This window comes from Vulpes vulpes, chromosome 16, assembly GCF_048418805.1.
Source record: "Vulpes vulpes isolate BD-2025 chromosome 16, VulVul3, whole genome shotgun sequence".
NCBI classification, from domain to species: Eukaryota; Metazoa; Chordata; class Mammalia; order Carnivora; family Canidae; genus Vulpes; species Vulpes vulpes.
Window position 1 is genome coordinate 33593225 of NC_132795.1, and position 14748 is coordinate 33607972.

General features: G+C 37.0%; 1 pseudogene; it reads right to left on the reverse strand.

The window, feature by feature from the left end:
- Nucleotides 1-5079: 5079 nt before the first annotated feature.
- On the reverse strand, nucleotides 5080-7495 carry LOC112922210 (tetratricopeptide repeat protein 14 pseudogene; annotated as a pseudogene).
- Nucleotides 7496-14748: the final 7253 nt, after the last annotated feature.

A 14748-nucleotide genomic window follows, 5' to 3' on the forward strand; every position in this document is an offset into this window, starting at 1 on the left:
TCTCAAAGTATATGTTTATAGTTATTTATTAAATAAAAACAGAAAAACAAGATAAATTTAACCCAAACCACTTTCTCTGAGAGATCAAGATCAAAAACATCATCACAAATGATACAAGCTGAGGTCTCTTGAAGTGATGGCCATATATTGCTTGTGTACTGTTTCTGCCCCAAATGTAAAATCTGAATGGACTCATGAGGAAGCAATGGGAACAAAACAGTGGTCCTATATTCTTCAAAAATGTCAGTCGTGAAAGACAAAGACAGGCTGAGGAATGGTTTCAGAGTAAAAGAGACTAAAGAGACATGTTAATATATTAAAAAACAAACAGGGGTGCCTGGGTGGCTCAGTCAGTTATGCATCCAACTCTTGATTTCAGCTTAGGTCTAGTTCTCAGGGTTGTGAGTTCAAGCCCTGCATTGGGATCCACGCTAGGCATGGAGCCTACTTAAAGTAAAAAAAGGGGAAAAAAAAAACCCTACATAAAGATGTTATTAAAAAAAGGCAAAAAAGGGATCCTTGGGTGGCTCAGTGGTTTAGCGCCTGCCTTTGGCCCAGGGCGCGATCCTGGAGTCCCAGGATCGAGTCCCACGTCGGGCTCCCAGCATGGAGCCTGCTTCTCCCTCCTCCTGTGTCTCTGCCTCTCTCTCTCTTTCTCTATCATAAATAAATAAATCTTAAAAAAAAAGAAAAAAAAAGGATATAGAGACATGAAAACTACATGGAATATGTGGTTTTGGAATGGGAAAAAATATTTCTCTAAAGGATACTACTGTGAAAATTAGCAAGATTTGAGTATGGATGGCATATTAGATAATAGCAGCGTCTACATGTGAAATTTTCTGATTTTTGCAATTGCTTTGTGTTTAGATAAGAGAATGCTATTCTTCTATTTTTTTCTTTTCTTTTCCTTTTTTTTTTCCTTAAGTAGGCTCCACACCCAGAACAGAGTACAATGTGGTGCTTGAACTCTTGACCCTGAAATCAGAACCTGAGCTGAGATCTTCAAGAGTCAGACCACGTAACCAACTGAGCCACCCAGGCACTCTGAGAATGCCATCATTCTTAGGAGATACATGTTGAAGTACTTAGAGAGAGGGTCATAAATTTCTGCAACTAAGTCTCAAATAGTTCAGCAAAAACAAATTAAAAACTTGAAAAATTCCAAATGACTATAATATCTTCCTGAAAAATTTAAGATACTGTAGACATTTCTGTGAAGGTTTTAGGACTGATCCCACATTTTCCTGTCAAATGGATTTTTGGGGGGCTTCTTCTTTAGTTTGTTATAGGGGTAGCTAGAAAAGTAAAATGTAGTATAATGCATCTATTATCCTTTTAAGGCTAGAGGTAATAAAGTCTATATCTTTTTTTGAGGAAGTGGGATATTTTCCAAGGTACTAACTTTTCCACCAAATTGCTCTAATTAGACTCACTTGGTTATAAGAAATAGACACTCAAGCTAAAGTGCTTGCAACAAGGGGGACAAAATTTCCTGGCATGCTACACATGGGAGACATCCTGGGATTAGGCCTCAGAGAGACCAGAGCTGAACAGTGCCTCTGGATTTAAGCAGAAATGCGTAGGCCTTAGCTCTATGGTTGGCATCAATTGATTGAGTGATACTTTACATTTTTCTGTGTCCAACTAGTCAGCCTAGGGCTTGGTTACACTTGAGTCAGGAATGTACTTTTATCAGTTGTGATTCTCTTGGCTGAAAGTAATAGAAAATCCAGTTTAAAATCCTTTAAACATTTGCTAAATTATGTAACAATAAAATGGAGACAGGGCATGTCCTCGGTGACCTCATCAAGGACCCAGTTTCCTTCTATCTTTTTGTTCTGTCATCCTCAGTGTGTTGGCTTTTCCTCTGGAATCATGAAAGAAGCATGTTGGCTTCTTTCATGATTCCAAGTTAGCTGTCACAGCTTCAGGGGTTGACAAGACTAGGAGACAGAAAGTCAACTGTTCCTAACTTTCTAAGAACAAGGAACAACTTTCATAAAAGGCATTCAGCAGACTTCCCCTTGGCATCTCATTGGCAGAGTTGGCAAGGGAAATGGCAGTCATCACAACTGACTTAAACTGATAAAGACTGATCCCCTTAAGGTTAAGGAGGAGGTGTCATGATGCATCTGGACACAGATATCTAAACACATAAATTTTTCCATTAGAATAGAAGAAGGGAAAAGGGGGACTGATACACTGCCACATTCCCTGGCCCAATCAATGATTGTGACAGTAGGTAGTATTGTGGTCCAGTAAATGGCCTTTTAAGGAAAGAAAATCTGTAGAAAAAACAAGTTCCCTTAGAAGATGTGAATTGTCAGGTAATTATTGGCATCTCTCAGATGTTATTTTGCCATATCTCTTAGCCAGTGATGAAGGTAATTATCTGATTGGTATAATATTTTATTTATTTCAGAATAAATAATAACTTTGTTCAATTATACAAATATATAATACTTGTGAAAAATTTAAACCATAAGCTAAGAAAATAATTGCAGTTGTAAAGACAAATGAAGAATATGTGTATTTACTACAATGGAATGATCCTCAGGTCTAGTGGTAGGTAAGTTAAAAAAAGCAAGGAGGAATTTTTTTTTTTTTTTTTTTTGCAAGGAGGAATTTAAAATTAAAAAACAATTCCCTTTACAAGAACACCAAAAAGAATATTTGGAAAGAAATTTAACAAAAGCATAAAACTTATACTCTGAAAACTACAAAATACCGTTAAATTAAATAAGATATAAGTAAATAGAAAGACATCTAAAATTCATGCATTGAAGATTTAATATTGTTAAGATGGATGGCAATATTCTCCAACTGACCTACATATTCAATGCAATCCCTATCAAAATCCTTGTTGGTTTTCTCTCAGAAATTGATAATTCATATAGAAACGCAAGGGATTAAGAATAACTAAATTATCTTGAAAAGGAAGAAGAAAATTGGAGGACTCACACTTCCTGAGTTCATACTTACTGCAAAGTTATAGTAATCAAGACAGTGTGGTACTGGCCTAAGAAGAGATATATAGATGGATGGAACAAAATTGAGAATCCAGAAATAAACTATTATATTTATGGTCAACTGACTTTCAACAAGGGGTCCAACACAATTAAATCAGGGAAAGAATAGAATAGTTTTGTCAACAAATAGCTCTAGGGCAGCTGGATATTCACGTGCAAAAGAATGAAGTTAGATTGCCATACATAAAATTCATAAATGTGAATCATGAACCTAACTGTAAGAACTGAAATTGTAAAAGTTTTAGAATAAAATATCAGAATAAATCTTTGTGGCCTTGGGTTAGGTAAAACCTTCTCAGAAATGATGCCAAAAACATAGCAACAAAAGAATAAGTAGATAATTTAGACTTCAACCAAAAAAGTACATCATAAAGAAAATGAAAACAGAATGGGAGAGAACATGTTCAAATCCCATATTAAAAAAAAACAAAAACAAAACAAAAAACAAATCCCATATTGATAAGGGACTTGTATCCAGAACATATTTTAAAAAACTTCATATAATAACTGAAAGACAAATAACCCAACTGATATATGGGTGAAGGATTTGAATAGACATTTCTCCAAAGAACATACACAAATGGCCACTAACCACATGATAAGATGCTCTACATCATTAGTATTAGGGAAATGCAAATTAAAGGCCCAATGAGATATCACTTCACTCCCACTAACATAGCTATTTTATTATTTTAAAGATTTTATTTATTTATTCATGACAGACACAGAGAGGGAGGCAGAGACACAGGCAGAGGGAGAAGCAGGCTCCTCGTGGGGAGCCTGAACAACACTTTTCTTAGCTCCACCCACTGTAAAGATCTAGAAATCATGAACACTCACTAGCAATAAACACCCTTGCCAGATTGTGGCCTCCAAAATACCATTTCCCATTAAAGAGCACTAGGATTCCTTGGAGAAATGGCTGGTTCCATATCTCCTACAGGAAATATTGAAGACAAGTCTGGAACAACTTGTCATTTAGAAGGGAAGAAAGTTATCAAAGACTTAGAGCCTTGTGTCAAAGAACTCAGAAGCTAATCTGAAGAGCTCTTCATTGGCTAAAGATAAGACAATTTGAGCACTAACAAAAATGATAACTGAAATAGATTCAGCACAACAAATATATTTAAATTCATGAGTTTATAATAGTTCTGAGACAAAAACCCCTTCTCACTGTCAGTCTTTGATGGATGTGAGAGAACATTATTTTGAAAATTGGTAAATAAAGAACTAAGCATTACTCCTGACTTTCCTATATGAACTGTATTTCAGGAAAACCAAATGTATTTGAAGGGAATTTTCTATTTCTAGAAACATTTCAGCAAATATTTAAATACTAGAATAACACCATTTCGTAAACCCTAATCAATATGTCTAGGTCATGATAGTCAACAGTTGTTAATGCACAAAAAGCAACTGGAACTTTCGTACATTGTTGCTGGACATGTAAACTGGTAATAAGCCACTTTGAAGAATGGTTTGATAGTTTCTTTTAAAGCTAAACAATCATTTTCACCCCTAAGAATTTACCCAAAAGAATGAAAATGCCAACAAGATAATGTGTACAGGAATGTTCATGGCAGCCTTATTCCTCAGTAGCCCCAGGCTCAGCAGGTGGAGGGGAGCTAAATGTAGACTCATGAGAAAACTTTCTGGGGTGATGGAAATATTCTCTATCTTGTTTTGGGATCAAGCTAAACATGGGTATACCTAATTGTTAAAACTAATTGAACTGAACAGTTAAGATATGTGCATTGTATTTTATCTTAATTATACTCCAATTAAAAAGAAAGAGCAGATTTTTTTTTTTGTTTCAATGAACAAATTTAATTTTCTCTCAAGCAGCACGATAGAGTGGACCCAAGGGATTCTCATACACTATAATACAGTGAGGAAGCAATACTTTGAGAATTATTTTTAGGTGAGGTTTAGATCATCACAGTAAGAAATACTATACAGAAACATACACATGAAAAACCTAAAAAAAAAAAAAAAATCAAGCTGTTAGGAGACCCATGATTGAAACAAATATACTTTGAGAATAGCTAAAAAGCATCTGCTTTCTGCAATCTCTACAGATAATATAGCTTTAGGAGCAGAGATTTTGCACTGGACTAGAAGACCCAACTTTCAGTTAATGGCCTTTTTTGTAATGGTGCGGATTCTCCAATGTATTAATTTTTTGGCTTATTTCCTTTTTCTTTCTCAAATGCAGCTATCTGATTAAATATATTGAGTAAATTTTGAGGTAAATTTTTTTTAACTCCACTTGCTGACTGCTCTTTGCTATTTAGTCCATCTGTTTCTGGAACCTCTGTTTTAATGTCCTCTTCATAATTAACCTCTGTTTCATATTCTCCTTGATTTTTATTTAACTGATATCTTTGCTCATGTCTACTGAAATCACGTGATCCAGAATAAGTGTATTTTTTAGATTTTTCAACTGACTTACAAGAGTAGTCTGAGCTTGCTGGTGAAGTGGAACGCCTCGTAGAACCTGGCTCCCACCTCCTATGGTGCTCTTTTTTTCCCTCTGTATTTTTTTCAAATCTTCTATAACCATAAATTTTTACTTTGTCCTCTGAATTCCTATAAAAGGAATCCAAGGAATCTCTTCTACTGGAGAAATGTTTTTCTGATTTATATGGTTTTTCTGTTTTGCTACTACTTGCCTGAGCGTAAAAATCTCTTGGATCTTCAGACCTACCTCCAAAATCATCCGGAATTTCAACTGAAGATGAAGAGAGAGAGCATCTATCTTTCTCTTTTACCTGTTTTTTTTTGATATGGGAACCTGTCCTGCTTTTCCAATAGTTTTTCCAACTTCTTGTTTTTGGTTAAGAAAAGATGCTAAAGTATTGGATGGAACTAGGAAGGACTCATCTTTCCTACTCTGATCTATTTGACTTGAGGAGGCCTTAGTTAAATGCCTTTTGGAATTTCGAGAAGACTCTGAACGGTTCTTCTTATGTTTCTTATGCTTTTTATGACCAGAAGAGGAAGAAGTTGATGAAGAAGAATCAGATTCATCAGCAGAAGAAACACTTGAAGAGGAAGAAGTTGATTTTCTTCTTTTCTTCTTTAGCCTTTTCTCCTCTTTTAAGAGCTTACGCAACTTCTCTGCACTTGTTTCTATTTTCTTTGTTTTCTGCTTTTCTTCCTTTTCAGCTTGTTTTTCTCTGCATATATTTATGAAGCTTCTGCAAAGCATCCTCTGCCTCTTTAAAAGTCTCATCCAAAGCCAAAGCTTTCTTGTAGTAACTTTCAGCATTTAAAAACTTTTCTTCTTCCAACTGCCCTCCTCTTTCTACAAGTGTCTGGCAGAGGTATTTTCTTGCATTCCTATGAGTTGGACAGTTTTCCAATGCAAGCTCAAAATCTTCTATTGCTTTGTTCAGACTTCCTTTTGTTGCGTATAATGCTCCACGAGCTACCAAAGCTTCCACATTTTGTTTGTCTATTTCCAGAGCCTTATTGTATTCATTCATAGCATCTACATGGCGTCCAACCTTAAAATAATCAACTCCAATCTTCACACATTTTAAAGCCCAAGATGCAGACTGTTTCTTTCTTAACGCAGAAGCAAAATCATCTTCAGAGAAGTTTTTGCTTTGTAGGCCTCTCATTAAAGATGGTGGATTAGATTCATCTATTCCTAGTTTTCCTAGAAGGAGTTCAACTACTCCGGGATTAACAAATCCCAAGGAACTCTGCATGATATTTTCATAGGATTCCAAAGAATTGCTATTTAGTTCAACACTTCTCCTGTAGTATAAAGGAAGCTCTTCAGAACTAATTACACCCAATTTAATACCAGATAGATGTGGTGGAAGAGATGAGCTATATAGAGACACTGCAAGCTTTTCATGGTATCTGTCAATATCTTTGATTCCAGCTCAAATAATGTCACCAGTTTGGTAATATGATAAAGGATCCCGTGGTTACTGTGAGAAGGTACATCTCTTAATGGACAAAGAGCTGTGATTTCTAAGTGGGATATATCTCTTATGATGCCACTGCCTAAACAGATCAACACCATGAAAAACCCAAACTCCCGGATGGAACTAATCCTTCCAATCACTATATCACCACGCTCAATATCTCGGAAAAACAGCTCTCTCCGGTCCATACTAGGTATTTCCATGAACTGCTCTAACGGCAGCATGACCGCATAACCATCTTTATTGTCTTCATTGACTTCAGAAGTTACAGGCGCATCCGATTTCCAGGAAAGTGCAAAAAGCAAATCTGCTTTTTTGGAAATGAATTTCTGTATTTCAATGTTGTCAACTCTCTTCTCTTTTCTTAAAAGGAAACAAAATTTATGAAAACTGGTTTATGGGCAAAACCTTTCCAGGTAGGTCCAAGCTTAAGCTCACGGCTCTTGGGGCCCAATCGCGTCCATCCCTAAGCTCTGGGCCGTACATCCTCTGAGAAAAAGTTTTAATCAGGGAATCCGTCATTCGCCATCATGGAGGTGGAGGGCAAGGAAAGTTAAAAATGACAGTCCCGCAGCTCCCGATGACGAAGCCCAAGGGATGTTGGCTAAAGACTCAGCGCCTCAGGCAGTACCACAGAAAAGGTTCGGCCCTCATCCTCCCTTGCCCTCGCACCGGGCGAAGAAAAGAGCAGATTTTATGTGTCTCCTGATGGATGAACCTAACACATATAAAAATATTCTTGCCAAAAACATTTAACCTGAATCTGATTGTGCTCCTCAATATAATTACCAATTTACAGGAAATAGAGGGAACAAAGAAACATATTTAGTAACATCTTGGGGATGTGATCAGCAAAATCTAGACTATGGGGAACTTTCTTGCAGCATTGTCCTTAGACCCAGACAAGGGACCCCTGCTCTGACCCTCCTCTAGCTATACTGTTCCAGATGGGGTGAGAAGTTCATGGACTTCCCACTTAGTGTCTTTCCTTCCAGACCAGGTTTAGAGCTTCCCAGTTTATGCAACCTATGCCTGATTTCAGGACCTGCATGGGCCTGTTCTTTGGTTTACCTTCCCAAGTTTGAACTGTGCAGCCAGTGGTGGGTGTCTGCAGACCATGTGGATTGAGCTCGGACATGTGGGCAGGAGCGTCCTTGAGAAGGAGATGGAGCCAGGCAGGGGTGGAAAGAGAATGGGCCAGCCTGTGGGCCACGTGGCAGCAGCTCTCCTGTGCAAACACAATCCAGTGAGGAATTCCAACAATCTGAGGATTCTGAATCTTCACTTGGCCTTACAGATCATTAAGAGGATTTGTCAAGGCAGGAACATAGAGCACATTAAACTGTTAGCTGGAATGATAGCACTTAAGTGTTCAGATGCAAGGTATTTGGGGCTCTATTTGTACTGTTGTCCCAGGTCTGTAAATGTTAGGGTCAGGTCTACTTTTAAAACTCCTAAGCTCCAACAACCCAATTACTTACCCAAGTAAATTGAGAGAGGGGGGAAGGAGAGAGAGGGAAAGAAAAAAAGGGAGGGAGATCTATAGACTAGGAAATATATGAATGAATTATAATGTATGGACCTCAATCTAACTGTAAAACAATGTGTAAGCATAAAAAATTGAATATTGATTGGATATAACTGATTTCATAAAGGAATTGTTAGGAGTTTTTTAGGTATGATAATGGCATTGAGATTGTTTTAGAATCACCTTTATCTGTTAGACATATATATTAAACTGCAGATAAAATGTTTTGGATTTGCTTCAAAAATTGGGTTGAGTGAGGCAGTGAGTGGGAATATAGATGAAATAGGAGTTGATGATGAATAGGGAGGTACGTAGGAGTTCATACTATTCTCTGATTTTTGCATGAGCTTGAAACTTATTTGAAATCCTACAGAAATTTACATTAACATTTAAAAAATAGTTTCTATGTGTACTTATACATAATTTATAGAAATAGTATTACAATGAACATGAAAGTTCTTTTCACTCAAAAAGTACATTTAGACTTTTATTTATATAACTTTAAGTTGGTTCCAATTTTTAACCAATATTGTAATGAACATTCTTACACATACATCTTTTCTGGTTTATCTGATGATTACTTTGGATATATTCTTAGAAGTATCACTGCTGATTCAAAGGTATTCATATTTAACATTTCGATACATGTTGCTAGACTGTACCTAAGAAGGGCTGAACCTATTTATACTCTGACAGAGCCCTATCTCCTATCTCTTCCAACACCAACCTTTGTAAACCTGGCTAATCCAATGAAAACATGTTATCTCATTGTGGGATTATTTTTATTTCTTAAGAATAAAAATAATTTCTGGGTTCCTGGGTGGCTCAGTGGTTGAGCATCTGCCTTTGGCTCAGGTCATGAGCCTGGGGTCCTGGGATTGAGTCCTGTGTTGGGCTCCCCGTGAGGAGCCTGCTTCTCTGTGTCACTCATGAATAAAAAAAAAATAAAGAATAAAAATATTCATATGCTTATTTGCTTTGTGTCTGTGTGTTTATGTGTGTGTGTGTGATTTGCTTGTTCATGGTCTTTACCAGGTATGTTTGTTAGGGTGTTAAACTTTTTTATTGACATGTAAGAGCTCTTTTTATATTAATGGCATATACTTTTGTCATGTATTTTGCAAATATTTTCTCTTGGGTTATTGTTTCAACTTTAATTACAATGTGTGCATGTGTGTTTGTGTGGAGAGGGTGGTGGGTAGGCTTCTTTTTTTCATGCAGGAATTTTAAATTTTGTGTAGTTTAACCTAAGCTTTAATGATGTTAGGCTTTGGAGTCCTATTTAAGAAGCTCCTTTTTCACCACCAAAAAGTACACACTTTGTTTGTTCTAAAACATCACGCATCTTGGGCATCCTCCTTTGTTAATACACATCTACCTCATTCTTTTTAACAGTTGCCTTGTAAAAAAACAACAACAACAAAAAACAAAACAGTTGCATTGTAATGAATTAAATAGATCAGATTTTCTCAGTCTTTTTTCCCATTGTCCCAAGAAGCTGGGTTAGACATTTTTTTTTCATAATCATCCTCTTCATGAAATTTCAATACCACATATAAACTATGTATTTATGCATTCTTTATGCATTTTTATGTTTTATATATAAAAAATAAGGAGTTTCTTTGCCTTCCGCCCCAAGACCTGATTTTCACTTCCTTGGTTGTGATATTGTTCCTTTGAGGTTGCATGGTAGAGGTATTCCAAAACTTAATTATTCCATTGTATATACTATTTTTGATATTCCAGTGCTCTATTATCATACTTATCTTTATACACATATTTTGTTTCTATAGGATAAATTCCTAGAATTGAAAAGCTGTGTCAAAAGGTATTAATATTTAAAAATTTAGCAGATATTGCTAAAGATTGTATCAATTATAAACCAACCAATATATAATTGAGAATCAATCTGGCTTCAATTTTCATATTTAAGTCCTGAATTCATTTGGAATTTATTCTGGAATGATGAATAAAGTAGATATCTGATTATTTTTCTCCCTCAAATCTGGCTCATTGTCCTTAAAATATTAAATATCTTATTGGGCTAAGCATCTCTTGGTTTATCATATATTAAATATGGCAAATATTTATGTTTATTAACTATGTACACTCAGGCTTTGGATTCTGTTCCATAACTATTGATGTGTACTCTATTACCACCCTATATTTATTATTCTTGTTTTATAGTATGTTTCGGTATCTGAGTATATGCTCCTATTTTTCTTGGTATTTTAATGTTTTTTTTCTTTCAGTGAACTCTGGAGTAACTCTACTTAGCTCCAGAATAGGCAAACAACAACAACAACGAAGAGCTATTAAAATACCATTGGGGGATCCCTGAGTGGCGCAGCGGTTTGGCACCTGCCTTTGGCCCAGGGCGCGATCCTGGAGACCCGGGATCGAATCCCACGTCGGGCTCCCGGTGCATGGAGCCTGCTTCTCCCTCTGCCTGTGTCTCTGCCTCTTTCTCTCTCTGTGTGTGACTATCATAAATAAATTAAAAAAAAAATACCATTGGGATTAAGATTGGGATTGTAGTAAATTTGTGGATTAATTTAGTGAGAACTGTGGAATATATTACACATACATTCTAGAGTAACAAATTTAGAATAAGCATACAGGGGCGTCTGGGTGCTCAGTTGGTTAAGCGTCTGCTTTTGGCTCAGGTCATGCGGAGATCCAGCTCTGCTTTGGGCTCCCTGCTCAGCAGGGAGCCAGCTTCTCCCTCTCCCTCTCCCTGCTGCTCTCCCTGCTTATGCTCTTTCTCTGTCAAATAAATAAAATCTTAAAAAAATGAGGCATAGAAGAAACAGAAATAATGTTGACTTAATGAAGTATACCTGTATTAGGATGTTTTCAGTAGTAAATGAAAAAGTCCAGATAAAACCAAGTTTAAGCACAAAAGAAAGTTTATTGGCTCATTTAACTGAAGAGTCCAGTGGTAAAACTAGTCTTGAGGCATGTCTGGATCGCTGGGCTCAAACAATATCATTAGGATTTGGTTTCTATCTTCCATGTTAGCTTTTTTAGCTTTAATTTTAAACAAGCCTCCACGTGGTGGCAAAGGTAGCCTATCAGCTCCAAGCTCACCTGGCCTTTAGCACCTGCAATGTCAGAGAAAGATGGTCTTTTTCCTTATAGTACATGTGAAAGTATCAGTGATGATTGTCATTGGCCAGATCTGGGATCAAGCATAGGAGTGGGGGCTGGGTGGGGATTTGGGAATCAACCCCACATGAACTACACAAGTTATAGTTGGGGAGGAGTGGTTTCTTGAATGGATGTGGCGTAACAAAAAAAAATGAAGGAGTTTCATACTATAAAATACCTATTTACTTACAAAAAGGGGATTTTTAGGAAGCATTAAGAAATATTACGAAGTTAAAGTTCTATTACTATTTTTAGTATATCAAAAGTTACTTTGGAGCCATAAAGATAAAAAGAAACTAGGTAAGTAGGGAAAATATTTTGAGAGATTAACTAATATATTCTTTGCTATTTGTTTTTTTTTTTTTTTTAAGATCTTATTTATTTATTCATGAGAGACACACTCACACAGAGAGGCAGAGACACAGGCAGAGGGAGAAGCAGGCTCCATGCCGGGAGCCCGACGCAGGACTCGATCCCGGGACTCCAGGATCGCGCCCTGGGCCAAAGGCAGGCGCGAAACCGCTGAGCCACCCAGAGATCCCAAATGTTTCTAAATTCTATCAAAATAGAATAAACACAATAGTAATAGACAAATCTCATATTATTCCCTTATAAAGACCTTGGGAGCAATTTTTCTCATATTTCTCTATCAAACTATATTTCTCTTAAGCAACTTAAAAAAATCTCTTACAGGGGATCCCTTGGTGGCTCGGCGGTTTGGCGCCTGGCCCAGGGCACGATCCTGGAGTCCCGGGATCGAGTCCCACGTTGGGCTCCCGGCATGGAGCCTGATTTTCCCTCCTCCTGTGTCTCTGCCTCTCCCTCTCTCTATCATAAACAAATAAATCTAAAAAAAAAAAAAATCTCTTACAGATCATGTGAAATTTCGAACAATCTTTTCCTTCTGTTTTAGTTGTGAGGAACATCAGAGACTAATTTGTGTGTACTCTTCTTGCAATTATGAACGATCTGTCAGCATGATTTTTGGGGGTATTAACAAATGCTTGCCTTTGTTTGATTTTATTTTGTTTTCCAGTTACCTTTTGCCTGTTCTGATCACTTTCTCCTACTATGGTGTATATCTCTTTTTGAGCACAATCCTTTGTGAGACTGGTGGGACACTGATAAATATGCATCTATGAAATACATTTAAAAAAACAGTTCTTACAGCTCATTAAAGCATCTAATTTCTTTTGATTTCCTACTTTACAGAGAGCCATCATTCATTTCAAGATTATCAGAGAGTGCTTCCCCAACTTCCTCCCTCTTATAAAGCTATTCACATCTTTAAAAGAATGACTTTTATATGTCCTTATAAAATATACATTATGTATAATAGAGATAAGCAGAATACCTAAAAAGCAAAAAAACCCATCATATGGTAATAATCCATATTTCATACCCTACTTTTCTCTCGTAACAATGCATTTTACATATCTTTATCATTAAATAGTCTTTTAAATAATTTTTAATGGTTTAAAGCATCCCCCTGATTGTGTATCAGGGTAGTCAATCAGGTGGCAACTCCACATTCCCTTCCCATAAAATCTGAAGATCCTCTTACTGAAACTAATATAAGTGAATTTCTCTTATCTGAATCCATGTTATACATGTCTCTAAGAAGTATGGGTATAATATATTTCACTCATCTTTCGTTGGTGGACAAGCTGAAATGAACTCCACCCAGCTTAATACATGTGTGAGTTTTGATTACTTCCTAGAAGTATACTTGCTTAGACAAAGTATGCACACATTTTAGGGATATATATATATATATGGTTCTAAAATCCCTGGGGGAGGGGAGAGAAGTCCAGTTTCTATTCCCGCCTGCAGTGTCTCTTTAACTGATCCCCTGCCCAACACACATATTATTTGCTTTTTAATCTAGGTCAATTTAATAGGTATTTAATATTCCATTTATATTACTACTAATGTGGCTAAGCATACCTATTATTGGCTCTATCTATCTATCTATCTATCTATCTATCTTTATTACTCTTGCCAACTTGTAATAGTCTTAAAATTACTAACACCCATAATCCACCTTGACATCCTCTTACCCAGTTCCACCTCCTAAGCTAATTTTATGTTCTTGATGTGTGGATCTTATCCTATCCTTTTTCTTCAGGGAATCATCCAATCAGTTATTCTCTTTCTTGGCAGTATTTTTCAGCTCTGACTACTAATCTTTACGCTTGTATTAATAAATGTCACCGAATGTCTTCTTCTTCAAGAAAAACTCCAACTTTTTAAACTTGCCATTCTTCTCTGGCCACTGACCTTTCTCTGTTCCTTTCTGTCAAACTTCTTGAAAGAATTGTCTTCATGTGCTGCGTCCATTTCATCTTTGTCTCTTCAATTCACTATAGACTTACATTAAGATCCTCCAGGCCTATCACGGAAATACAAATCGAAACCACAATGAGATCCCATCTCACACCAGTGAGAATGGGGAAAATTAACAAGGCAGGAAATCACAAATGTTGGAGAGGATGCGGAGAAAAGGGAACCCTCTTACCTGTTGGTGGGGATGTGAAATGGTGCAGCCACTCTGGAAAACTGTGTGGAGGTTCCTCAAAGAGTTAAAAACAGACCTGCCCTACGACCCAGGAATTACACTGCTGGGGATTTACCCCAAAGGTACAGATGCAATGAAACACCAGGGCACCTGCTCCCTGATGTTTCTAGCAGCAATGTCCACAATAGCCAAACTGTGGAAGGAACCTCGGCGACCATCGACAGATGAATGGATAAAGAAGCTGTGGTCTATGTATACAATGGAATATTCCTCAGCCATTAGAAACGACAAATACCCACCATTTGCTTCAACGTGGATGGAACTAGAGGGTATTATGCTGAGTGAAGTAAGTCAATCGGAGAAGGACAAACATTATATGTTCTCATTCATTTGGGGAATATAAACAATAGTGAAAGGGAATATAAAGGAAGGGAGAAGAAATGTGTGGGAAATATCAGGAAGGGAGACAGAACATAGAGACTCCTAACTCTGGGAAACGAACTAGGGGTGGTGGAAGGGGAGGAGGGCGGGGGGTGGGGGTGACTGGGTGACGGGCACTGAGGGGGGCACTTGATGGGA